The sequence below is a fragment of the Gobius niger genome, assembly GCF_951799975.1.
Source record: "Gobius niger genome assembly, chromosome: 24".
Taxonomy (NCBI): Eukaryota; Metazoa; Chordata; class Actinopteri; order Gobiiformes; family Gobiidae; genus Gobius; species Gobius niger.
This window is the reverse complement of record NC_136875.1, coordinates 5,583,342-5,594,686: the sequence shown is the minus strand read 5'-3', so window position 1 is coordinate 5,594,686 and position 11,345 is coordinate 5,583,342.

Genomic DNA, 11,345 nt, shown 5'->3' with positions numbered 1-11,345 from the left:
GGAGAGCCATTGTTTGATGGTGTGAAGGCAGTTATAGAGAGGGTCCAACGCAGCACTGTTGCTCAGAGTCACAGGTAAGTAGATCTGGAGGTCGTCTGCATGGAAAGGAAAGTGGACGTTGTGATTAGAGATAAGTTGACCAAGTGGCAGCATGTGTACAGTGAAAACAGAATAGGGCCAAGAATGGATCCTTGGGGCACACCGGATGACAGAGGAGCAGCTGAGGAGGAACAGTCATTGAGCATTACTGAAAAAGTTCTGTTTGTGAAATATGATGAAAACCATCTGAGAGCCATGCCCCGCACTCCGACAGTGTGTTGAAGTCGGGAGATGAGGATGTTTTTGTCCCAACCACAGTACAAGGCCCACTGTGGCCAAGGAAATGTTGACGACCAGCAGATAAACGGGTTGCTGTATGTAGTTTAATATGCATTTAAAAAGACACGTGTATTTTCCACATGACATTACTGTGAAGATCCGCTTGTGAAGCCAAAGGCAGGACGGAAACAGCCACACTTGTAATGATTATTTGGTAGTGTTTGTGCGATTGGCTCGGGCGGCTCTCATGACGAATGCGGTTTGATGGGAAATGCACTTCACATTTCCATACGACTGTGGACATTATGAAACGCATGAGCGGACTGTTTCGCTCTGAGGCCTACGTATATGAATAACAATTACCGCTGCTAAGAAATGTGCTCTTTGGCTTGAAATGGACACACCAGAGAGGCTTTCACGCAGTGGTTGAAGTGGAGATTTGTATCTATTTTCCTCCCTTTACATCTTAGTTTTCATGTCAGATATAAAAATGACAAAACTCACCCGCATGATGTTTATTTTATGATGTTTTGTCTGCGAGGTGGGGGCAACCCGGAAGTAGCTGCTGCGCCGCGAAGAAAGTCCGTCTAAACAAAACTAAACAAAATATCCAAAATCCCCTCTGAAAAAATCTTAGTTACAAATATGTCAATAAAATAAAACCATAAAATTTAATCTGGCTCAATTCATTATTTTGATTTCGTTGCCCAAAATATAGGCAATTTTGGCCATTTTAATGCTCAAAATGCCTTATTTCCAAGGCCGTGGGAACCCAGGGTGCTGAGGGCGCTGCAGCACCCCCTGGTGGATGGTTTGTGAACTGCAGGCAATATTAACCCCTTAACTCCCACCTGAACCGAGCGCTTTTTCTCCAGCTTTACCCCAAGTCCAAAAGCTTCTGGAAAAAAGGTGTGAAAATAGCAACAAAACTGAGACGAAAACAAGGATGTAAATGTGAAAAAAAGTGAGAAAACATTGACGAAAAAGTGACGAAAAATTGATGAAAAAGTGGCAAAAATGTCACAAGAAATTGATGAAAAATGACAAAAAAATGACAAAAAAATGACAAAAATGTGACAAAAATTTGACGAAAAATGGAGAAAAAATGGACAAAAAAGTGATACGAATTTGACCAAAAAAATCGAATAATTTGACAAAAAAGTGACAAAAAATGTACAAAAAATTGACAAAAAAAGTGAGAAAAAATTTGACGAAAAATTTAGAAAAAATGGACGAAAAAGTGACAAAAAAGTCACGAAAATTTGACAAAAATGAGATGAAAAAAAATCTGACGTGAGGAAAAAGATCAATTTAGTTTTGTGGGTCTTTCAAATGAGGCGTTACACTGGCCTACAGGATTTGGGTAAAGCTGACCTGGAGAAAATGCTCTCGGTTCAGGTGGAGGTAAGAGGTTAATACATTTATTTTTATGCATTTATTCACAGAAAAAGTATTTTGGGGGCAAATTTCATCCCTCAGCGCCCCCGAACTAAAACATCTTCCCACGGCTCTGCTTATTTTTATGAGAAAACATAAAATGACAGAAAAAGTGCAATACATTTCTTTCTCATATTTATATCTGCAATGTTCAGCAAAAGTTTCAAATTGACATCTCTACATTTATTTTTTTTCCCCTATTCACCTGCAGTGTCTCGCCTTAAAAAAATCTACCTTTGCCTTGATATCCAACATTTACTCAAGCTGGTGCGACAGAGGCGGATTGAAACCAAAGCACGGCTCCGGTTTCTGTTTTTGTGATGTTGTTATGGGCTCAACAGTTGCATTGTGGGGGGGATGGGGAGGGGGGGGGGGGGGGGGGGTTTAGAGTGCATCAGATCAGATCAAGCGAGAACAGCCCAGAGGACGGACAGATGTGGAGTCTGCCGCTGCCTTTTCCCGCTGCACGGCCAGATGGGACCGCACGCCTGACACGCAACAGCCCCACGCGAACGCCGGCTAATACGGGGAGGGGGAGGGAGGGAGGGAGGGGCCCTGACACGCAACAGCCTCTCAAACCAGCCCCCCCCTGGATGGATCAAGGGAGGGGGGTGAGATATAGTGGGCTTTACTTGTACATCAGCAGTTTACTAGGGTTCAGCCCGGCGCGCGATTCAGTTCGATTTACGGTTCACGCCTCGATGCGACACGATCCGATATGAATGAGTGGCATTTTCACGTCATTAAAGGGATGTTTCGGGATTTTTGACATAGGGCCCCATTTCCTAGTTATCCAGAGTGTTGCTGATTTCTGGAAATATTTTTTTTTCTGTTCTTATATTTGAAGAGTTTGGTGGCGCTAGGCTAGTGCAAGGCTAGTGCATTTCTATGGCATCAGCTAGCCTGCATTAAAAACAGTGTGACCCGCTCCACAGAGCACCTGAGGCAAATCACTTATAACACCAGACTCACCATATAAATGTCTGTGTCGATAGAATCATTTGAACCATTTTGCATTTAAAATAGGTTATATCTGAGCAGCATCAGCTTGCAGCGTGGTTGTATTAGCTATGCGGTGGTGGAGTGATCTGCTAGAAAATAGTCCCTCAAAATGCGATCATTCATGTGATGCAAGGTCAGTTATATTCTGAAAATGATTCTATCGACACAGACATTTATATGGTTATGTAATGTGTAATAACGTACCTATGTAGTGCATACACAATGGAATAATCTTCAGTGAAGGTTCTTGAATCGTCCTCTGTACTCTCATAGAGAAGGGGTTACTCCTGAAGACAGACATAGGGCCAGATCTTGTGGCGACGCACGGGGCGGTGCAGGCTCTTGGCGAATTATTTTCCGAGTGGCGGCGCTATATGAGCCATTCGCCTCCGCCACCTGTGAGGGGGCGTCACAAGAGGAGGCGACTGCACTGATGGAAACACGGCTGACAGCCTTAAGCTCTCACAGGTCAAACTAAAAACTTTATTTACTCCATCGTGAGCTAAACGATGTTCATGTCTCGAGAGAAAAAGAGCTACAGCGTCCACTGTGGTGCGGTTCGGCCGCGCTTGGCGTGAACGCGAAGCAAAACAAAAGCACATTTTCACACCCACTCCCACACAACCACTCTCCTGGAGGCGGAGTCGATCTGGTTGGAGGAAAATATGTGTCTCCACCCACTTAAATACCCTAAGTCTGGATCACAAAGTGCGCTCCTACTGAGCAAAAAATGTCACGCTATCGTCTCCGTTTTGATGCACAAGATCGGGCCCATAGAATATGAAGCAGCGTTTTGCTCCAACTACACTCACTATGAGTGTCTCATTTTGTGGAGTGGATCTGCATAATAGTCTCAATAACATTATATTCTGCAGTTTAAAAAGAGTTAAAGATGGTTATGAAGAAGAACGGGGAAGATAAAGTGAAGAAACGATCGTTTCAGTGCAGTCTTTTGGTTAATTATAGCCTGAACCTGATCTTTGTTGCTGATATGCAGCGTCACGAAAGAACGCTTTATGTGGAATATGAGCTTTTATAGATAAAGAGTGTACTTTTACTCCTTTTTGAATAAGTACAGTACATCTATGGGTTGGCTACGTTTTGTTTCTGTAAACTCCACTTAAAAAAATAATAAAATAATAGGAGTCATTGTAGTAACAGTCTTTAGTTGTCGCTTGCTTGGACCTAGTGTAGCTTCAGTTTAGTCCTGGTTTAGTGTATATTGGAGCAACAAGTGTTACCGTTTATTCTCCTCCAGATTTAGCCCTGAACGCCCCTTTCTTCCTCTCGCACTGAAAAAGCAGCTCTGATGGTGTTTGATTCAAGACTCAATATTTTTTGACTGATGACTTTTCTTGACCAGTGATGTAGTGTGCATGGCCCAGGAGAGCTTCTCTGTGATGTGCACACCCAGGAACTTAGTGCTGGTCACCCTCTCCACTGCAGCACCGGCGATTGTTAGAGGAGCATGCTGCAAAGCCCACAACAATCTCTTTTGTCGTCTCCACATTTAGAGAGAGACTGTTCTGTGTGCACCACATGGCCAGTCTGCTCACTCACTCCTGTAGTCTGACTCGTCTCTGTTGCTGATGAAGCCCACCTCTGTTGTGTCGTCTGATGAAGAGGTTTGAGTCGTACTTTGGAGTGCAGTCACGGGTCAGCAGGGGTGAACAGGAGGGGGCTCAGCACACAGCCTTGGGGAGCCCCCGTGTTCAGTGTGATGGCTCTGGAGGACTATATATTTTAATGCACGGAAAGACTTCCAAAATCCCAAATCTAAAAGCTTCTCGAAGAAAAACAAGACAAAAATGAGACGAAAAAATGCTGAATACGCCACAAAAAACACAACAAAAATGTGACAAAAACATATAGCAACAATAACAGAGTAAAGAAGCAACAAAAACACGACTAAAAAGTGATGAATCCTGAAAGACAAGGGAGGAGAGAGACTGTTTTGGTTGTGGGATCTCTGTTCCTGTTTGGCCTCCTGTGACTGTCTCGCCGCGTGGGAGGCTGCGACATGATGATCATTTGTGTTGTGCGGTAAGAAAATGATTAGCAACACAAGTTTAGTCAGTAGTGTGCACGGACTAAATGAAAATATATCATAATGTGGCCTATGGACTGTTTCCCTCGTACAGGCATGATGGTGACAGTGTGAACCAACCAAACTGCTTTACATGTAGCCTGAGTTTCTGTCTCAAACCGCTCAGCTCCACCCGCTGACGTCACGAGGTGGTGTTTTTACATTTTTTTGAAACTAGGGACGCACCGATCCAAAAGTAGTGTAGGTAGCGTTCATGTGACATCACAACATTCTAAAGAGCCCATAGATACAGACGGCATCTCGTCATAGAAGGGGGCGTGACTTCGCCGAGGGGGAAAATTGAATCTTTTTTCACTCTTTTTAGCCATTTTCTGGTGGAATGTGAAGTTATTTATCACATACAAATAGTCCATTGTAAATCTGGCCCTTATGGATATTTTCTCACAGCAGATTGTTCTGTAGAAGTGAAAAAACTGCAGTTCTAGCTAGCGCTAGCTAACCGTTAGCATTAGCCCGATGCTAACATGTGGCATCATGTTAGCATTCTCCGTTATTTATGTATTTCTTTTTGTTGTATTTTTCGCCTCTTTTTTGTTGTACTTTCATAGTGTTTTTGTCACTTTTTGGACATGTTTTCGACAAGTTTTTGGAGCTTTTTTAATAAATGGTATTATTGTTGCTTTTCCAGGCACGGGTTTGTCGCTCTTTGTTTACTTTTTTGTCGCTCTTTTGTCACTTTGTTCTTGTGTTGTCATTCTCTCTATTTTGCAGGAAGCTTTTAGATGGGGGTAGGGGGTAGCTTCAGGTGGGGGTTAAGAAGTTATGGACTTTTTTTTTCAAGGTTCTTGTGGCCAACACAATGCAAGAAGAAAAAATCCGCACAACTGCGCAGTAGCTCCAAAATGTTTAATGTGTACTCACACCAAACGATGTTACGTTTCGGACCAAGCGTCCTTCATCAGACTTGTTGAACAGAGCTCGTGGCCAACATAACCGACATTATCCTATCAATGTTCCTGGATCAGTATTAAAACAGCTCTTTTAATGTAGGACTAGGCATATTAGGCATCAATATTAGGCACATATTTGTATATATATTTAGTAGTGTAGAAAAGTCCAATAGATACAGACGGCATCTTGTCATAGAAGGGGGCGTGGCCTCGCTGAGGGGGAAACGGAATCTTTTGGGAAACAAAATTTTTCACTCTTTGTAGCCATTTTCTGGTGAAATGTAAACGTATTAATCACATACAAATAAAGTCCAGTCTGAATCGGGTCTATACGGATGTTCATTCACATCAGATTGTTCAGTAGAAGCGTAATGCATGTTAGCATCATGTTAGCATTCTCTGTTATTTATGTATTTATGGGCTCCATGTCTTTGTATCTTTATTTAGTAGAAAACTATATTCATAATTCAGCATTTGTTAAAGACGTTTTTGAATAATTGACCATATATGGACGATTCAAGAGATGCCGTCTGTATCTATGTTCCTGATGTTTTCACATAACAATTTCAGAAAAAAATAAAAATAATAATAATGTGACATCATATGCAAGATAAGACAAGACTTTATTGATATCACAAATTAAGACAGAGGACCATTTGCTTTTTTTTCACTCACAGCAGCTACTCCTAAGAAAGTCTCTTGGTTTCGGATATGAGATCCTCCAAACGATCGGAAGCGAAAGAGCTGGATCGGTGCGTCTCTGTTTCGGGACTGTAATCCCACTTCCTGTCAGCCCGTCGCAGTCTGAGCTGTGAAAGTGGTGAGTCACGGCGATAAATTTACCTCCTGTGCTGCGAGGATTTTAGAGCCGTTTCATTCGTCTGCGGAGTCGTGCGAAATGAGTCACCTCCAGGGGTCCCCGCTCATCCGGACTGTCAGCCATCTCGCACATCTGAGCCTCTGTCATCTCTCTCTCCACGGAGTGTGAGGAGCCCGGGCCCTTAGGAGGGACACACTTCAGCTGCGGCCAATGGGCAGGCTTCTTAAACAGTGGTTAGACCTACTATACTGCTACTACTATACTGTTACTACTATACTGTTACTACTATACTGCTACTACTATACTGTTACGACTATTCTGTTACTACTATACTGTTACTATACTGTTACTATACTGTTACTACTATACTGTTACGACTATTCTGTTACTACTATACTGTTACGACTATTCTGTTACTACTATACTGTTACTACTATACTGTTACTATACTGTTACTACTATACTGTTACTACTATTCTGTTACTACTTATACTGTTACTACTATTCTGTTACTACAATACTGCTACTACTATTCTGTTACTACTATACTGTTACTACTATACTGTTACTACTATACTGTTACTATACTGTTACTACTATACTGTTACTACTATACTGTTACTACTATTCTGTTACTACTATATTGTTACTATATTGTTACTACTATATTGTTACTATACTGTTACTATACTGTTACTACGATTCTGTTACTACTATACTGTTACTATACTGTTACTACTATACTGTTACTACTATTCTGTTACTACTATACTGTTACTACTATTCTGTTACTACTTATACTGTTACTACTATTCTGTTACTACTATACTGCTACTACTATTCTGTTACTACTATACTGTTACTACTATACTGTTACTACTATACTGTTACTATACTGTTACTACTATACTGCTACTACTATTCTGTTACTACTATACTGTTACTACTATACTGTTACTACTATACTGTTACTATTCTGTTACTACTATACTGTTACTATACTGTTACTACTATACTGTTACTACTATACTGTTACTACTATTCTGTTACTACTATATTGTTACTATATTGTTACTACTATACTGTTACTACTATACTGTTACTATAATGTTACTATGATTCTGTTACTACTGTACTGTTACTTTACTGTTACTACTATACTTTTACTACTATACTGCTACTACTATATTGTTACTATACTGTTACTATACTGTTACTATGATTCTGTTACTACTGTACTGTTACTACTGTACTGTTAGTATACTGTTACTACGATACTGTTACTATACTGTTACTACTGTACTGTTACTACTATACTGTTACTACTGTACTGTTACTATACTGTTACTACTATACTGTTACTACTATACTGTTACTACTGTACTGTTAGTATACTGTTACTACTATACTTAGTTACTACTATACTGTTACTACTGTACTGTTACTATACTGTTACTACGATACCGATACTATACTGTTACTACTATACTGTTACTACTATACTGTTACTACTGTACTGTTACTATATTGTTACTACTATATTGTTACGATACTGTTACTACAATACTGTTGCTACTGTACTGTTACTACTGTACTGTTACTACTATTCTGTTACTACTATACTGTTACTACTATACTGTTACTACGATGCTGTTACTATACTGTTACTATACTGTTACTACTATACTGTTACTACTGTACTGTTACTACTGTACTGTTACTACTATTCTGTTACTACTATACTGTTACTACGATGCTGTTACTATACTGTTACTATACTGTTACTATACTGTTACTACTATACTGTTGCTACTATACTGTTACTATACTGTTACTGCTATAATGTTACTCCTATACTGTTATTACTATACTGTTACTACTATGTTAGACCTTACTATCACAGCTTTAACGTCATAGCAAATATTCTGGCTGGAGGACTCCCCTATTGGACATGTTTTTAGTGGTGGGGGAAACCGGAGTACCCAGAGAAAACCTATGCAGACCTGGACCTCCAAGCTGTAAGCTGATCCAAACTCAACACGAGGAAACAAACAACAAACACCTTGAGGCTCCCCCTTCCAAGTCATTTTCGATTCATGTATCGCGCCCACGTTTGCAGTGCTTTTGTGTTTTCCCTCGTTTGCTATTGAACACTGTTGTCTGGAAGCCTCTCTTGCTCGTGCTGGTGAGCGTGCGACCTATATGAGACGATAGTGGCGCAGATGGTTGAGCGGGTCGCCTCATGATCAGACGGTCAGGGGTTCGAATCCCACTTCCTGAAGGCGCAGACTTTGCCTCCAGTGTCTGCGTACACTGGTGTATGAATGAGAGAGTGAATGGGCGAGTGGTTCCTAGGTGTAAATCGCTTCGATGTCCTAATGTAGGTGGAAAAGCGTTGAGTTGAGACCATTTACCATCCGGATGGAGGGGAGCACCTGATCGACAACCAGGTGCTCCAGGACTTATAGTGAACACAACTGCTCTGAAGGCCTCAATGGGATGATAATGGAATGTACATTGGGATATACGGTAGTTCGCATTGTAGCCGGGGCAAATTACTATGCAGGCGTTCTGAGGCTAAACTACTACTTTGTAAAAGAGATTACACCACCTTTAAAGGCCTCCGTTTAAAGCCCCTTTGATCTGCACTCTTATGCCAGTCCAAATCAGACTGACCTTGATTTTTTGCGAGTCTGTTGCTTCGACGTCCCACTGTGTCTGTGACTGACTCCCGTTCCATTCAAATGAGCGCGCTCCCCGTCGGGAAAGGCAACAGTGGAAAGTTTGAAGCTGATGCAATGATACGTAAGGTACATGTATAGCATCGGAGAAAGTCGAACACTGTGGGTCCTTTGATTGATAGTTCTCAGTCAGTGTGTGCTGATGTAACTCTCCCAGATGAAAAGAAGAGCCAGTATCCTGCAACCAGTAAGGAAAAATGTGGTATTTAAAGTTGGGGAGAACTTGCATGATTACTGAAAACAGTCTTTTGGATACCTGGGATTCATGTAAAATACAATTCCATCTTTTCCTTAGCACTACAGCAGTGGAAGAAGAAATGACCCAAGGCTTTCTCGAAATGTCTAGAGGAGGCTCTTTAATGGGTTTATAGGGATACGGTGTTTCAAGAAACGTCTCCTTTTGCCATGTTTTGCAGATGTTCGGGTCTCCTATGTTTGGCCTTTGGCGTGTTCCGCGGTTTTTGCTTCACCCGATGCTTGCGTTTCATCCGCCTTCCAGTTCCTTTTCTGTTTTGTTTCCATTCCAAGCATAGCCTTAAGTGTCCTCGAATCTGCAGTCTGACCAATCCTTCTCCAATACGCAGGTTTTTGGGGGTATCTTTATTTCCATGTGGATACTGCCTTATGGGAATGCTACTACTACTACTACCACTTACGATTACTGCTGCTGCTACTAACCATGATCACATTTTCATATAAGAGTACGTCTTAAATGCCGCAGATGCTGTATGTTGTGCAGACGCTAAAGGCACGATGATAACCTTTTGTTCCGGCTCATCTTTATTCTGAAAAGTCCCACATGAGCTCCGTGTACGAGACTGGCTTTACATAAGACTGCCCTCAGCTCTGTGTGAACTTTGTATTCGAGACACCGCGTACTGTAAGCAATACTGCAGAGAAGACGGTCAGGTGGAGCGGTGGAGGCAGGTTTCCATTCTACTGTGTACGTACCTTTAGCCTGCTCACTGTATTGTCCCTATAGCCGTTAGCATCAAAGGTTTCCGTTAGCATCAAAGGTTTCCGTTAGCATCAAAGGTTTTCGGCTCGTGTCAGCTATTTTTCCCGCCTCATGTTTTCTCTAAACTCATGGGCCACACACTCATTTAAACTCTTCAGAGGACGCTCATGTCAGTTTAGTGAAGCTGTTGTATTCAGTTGAATCCACACGGTTCTCATGGGCGCAGCAAGTTACTTTCAGTAACCACACCTTAGTTCTCTAAATGTGCACGGTCTAAAACGAAAACCATCAGGCTTAATGGTTTTACTTTATTGACATATTAGTAACTAAGATTATTTCAGAGGGGATTTGGGATATTTTGTTTAGTTTTTCAATAAACTAATCATCAGTGAATCATCAGTTTTTGGTTTCAAAGCTGAATAAATCAGGCTAGGAATTAGATATTAAAAAATCCCTCTGAAAAAACCTTCAAAATCTTGTTAGGTCTCAGACTGTAAAGTTTGGAGTCTGTGGGAGCTTCTATAAGGGCTCAGGCTCTGCCCGAGTGCGGCTTCTCTCATTCAGAGAAAACCAGCCCTGAAGTTTTGTAGCGAGTGCTCATGCTCGGCCCGTTCTTCCACTTTTCCACTCGAGCGTCTCGTAGGAGGAAAAACACCATATTTGGGTGAAAGCGTCATCACGGGGCCCCTTAGCAGGACATGTGGATGTGAAATCTGTCAATATTTATGAATGAAAACCCGCTTGAAAGACGGACTTTCTACGCGGCGCAGCAGCTACTTCCGGGTCGCCCCCACCTCGCAGACAAAACATCATAAAATAAACATCATCATTTTTATATCTGACATGAAAACTAAGATGTAAAATAGATAAAAATCTCCACTTCGACCACTGCATGAAAAATCAATACTTTCACCTGCCGTGTCTCGCCTTAATAAACGTCTATCAAGTCTATGGAATCTTCCCATCTTCACCTAGTGTAGAAAACGTCTAATGCATCCAAAGAAACACACATTTCCTCCTTCCTTTTCACGCTGTATTGATTAGATGTGCTGAAGAAAGAAACTGAAATAAT